We start from the raw sequence: 2,468 nt of genomic DNA on the forward strand, positions 1-2,468 counted from the left end.
GATTATTTTTCCTTAGATTTGGTGAATTCGATGCTTCTAATGCCTTAATTTCATGTTTTATATTTAGGTGAGCATAGGAGAGTGAAAGGAACAAGAAATGGGCCAAAAAAGGAGAAAATGGGCCAACGTACGAAATCAACACGGCCTGGACTTCCTCGCACGGGCAGACCACACGACCATGTCAATTTGGCAGAATCAAAGCACGACTGACACGGGTAGACCACATGCCCGTGCCTATTTAACAGGCTTGACCATGGCCTGAAGTAATTGCACACGGGCGTATCCCTGTCGAGCCCAAGCAAAGTCCTATTCGGAAAAGGCCACTTTTGAGGGCTCTTAGGAATTCCAAAGCCTATAAATACACCCTAGAAGAGGAGAAAAGAGGGGACGCATAGGCGGAAGCAAGAAATTGCTCAAGGAAAGCGATCGATCCATCTCAGAAGCCAGATTCACCATCAAGACTGAAGATCTCCCTTCAAATTCCCTCAGGAGTTTTGGATTTTCTAATGTTTTGTTACTTTTATTCTTTCAAGATGTTTTCTTTCATTAGTATGAACTAAAACCCTTAAATACCTAAGGGGAATGAAACCTAAGACAGATCTTGTTATTATTATATGAATTGTATGATAAATATTTTACTTGTTCTTAATTATGTGTTCTTTATTCTTGTTTTTATATTCTAGGATATTGATTCAAGTTAAGCTCTTATTCAGAGGAGGAATAGACCCTGTCTAAGAGTAAATTTGTCATAATTAAGCGGAGTTTATTGTGCACCTAGGGATAAGGTGACAAGATTTTGCCGGATTAGGGTGAAACCTAATAAGGGGATCCATAGATCGAGTTAATGCAACCCTAGGGCGTTATTAGTCTAGGGTTAGACGTTGTTAGTCTCTAGAGAGATAATAATATAACTTAGGGATCTCTACGGAACAAGTTGAATGAATAAATCATCCGATTTAGAGTCAAATAACAAGTGAAGTCTAGGTGGATTTTTCCTTAGGTATTGTCTTAATCAATCGAGTTTTCCAAAAAGTATTTTCCCCACATTTCTTTTCTGTGATTTCTTAGTTTAATTAATTAGTCAGGTAAACAAAACCCTTTTATTTTTCAGGCTAGATAATAAAAAGAAAGTTGATACTAGTACTTTTAGTTCCTTTGGGTTCGATAATCCGATCTTGCTAAAGCTATACTACTGTTCGATAGGTACACTTGCCTTCATCGTGATAATAGTTAGTTTCAAGAATGATTCATTATAAATATTTAAAATTTGTCACGAATATCATGTACTAAGTTTTTGGCACCGTTGCCGGGGAGCTAAGATATTAGGAACACTCGATTTTTATTACTTTAGCCATTTTACTTTTATTGCAATTTAAATTTTTATTTTCTTTTCTAATTCTTCATTTATTTTCTTCTGATAGGTTTTTCTAGTTTATGACCAGGAGAAACTCGTTAGGACCATTAATTTTTGATAGTGTGATCGATCGTACAGTTCGTAAAAACCAAAGGGAAATAAGGTGAAGCTTACGTTACATAGAAAAGCAATAGGAAGATACTTCAACCACCACCGAGGAGATGGCTGAAAACCAAGAAAACCCGCTACCTCCTACGATTGCTGTTAATGAAAATCTTACTCCATGCACTATGTATGATTATGCTAAACCTTCTTTAATAGGAACTGAAACGAGCATAGTTAGACCTGCTGTAGCTGCAAATACTTTTGAAATGGAACCTAACACAATTGAAATGATACAACAATTTGTTCAGTTTGATTTTTTGTAGGACAAAGATCCCAATGCTCACTTAGCAAATTTTTTACAACTATGTGATACATTTAAAATTAATAGCATTTCTGATGGCGCCATTCACCTTCTGTTATTCCCTTTTTCATTGGGAAACAAAGCTAAACAGTGGTTGAATTCGTTATCGCGGGGGTGAATCACTACTTGGGAACAAATGACCGAAAAGTTCTTATTAAAATACTTTCCACCGGCTAAAATGACTAAATTTCGTAATGATATCTCTTCTTTTGTACAGATGGATTTAGAAACACTCTACGATGCATAGGAGAGATATAAGGACCCTTTCCGAAGATGCCCTCGCCATGGGTTACCACTCTGGCTACAGGTTCAAACTTTTCATAATGGCCTGAATCCTTCGACTCGATAAATGGTTGACGCAGCTGTTGGCGGAACCATCAATAATAAAACACCTAAAGATGTTTATGAATTCATAGAGGAGATGTCACTGAATAACTATCAGTGGCAAGTCATGAGGACAAAGCCAACGAAAATAGCTAGTGTTTACAATGTCGATTCGGTTACCATGCTCTCTAATCAGGTAGAACTCTTGAATAAGAAAATTAATGGTTTTCTTAGTTCTTTACAGGTTTACCCAGTAATGCAGTACGAAGCAGATGGAGGTGGATCGAGCAATTCAGAATACCCACTTTTTGGCCACAACATGGA

The 2,468-nt window shown here is 37.0% G+C and overlaps 1 non-coding gene across 1 annotated transcript; it reads right to left on the minus strand.

Annotated features, from left to right (window-relative positions):
- Positions 1 to 2,004: 2,004 nt before the first annotated feature.
- LOC128286185 (small nucleolar RNA R71) lies at positions 2,005 to 2,111 on the minus strand. The gene has a single exon (XR_008276730.1). It is a non-coding gene; the product is annotated as a small nucleolar RNA R71 (small nucleolar RNA).
- Positions 2,112 to 2,468: the final 357 nt, after the last annotated feature.

Source organism: Gossypium arboreum, chromosome 12, assembly GCF_025698485.1.
Source record: "Gossypium arboreum isolate Shixiya-1 chromosome 12, ASM2569848v2, whole genome shotgun sequence".
NCBI classification, from domain to species: Eukaryota; Viridiplantae; Streptophyta; class Magnoliopsida; order Malvales; family Malvaceae; genus Gossypium; species Gossypium arboreum.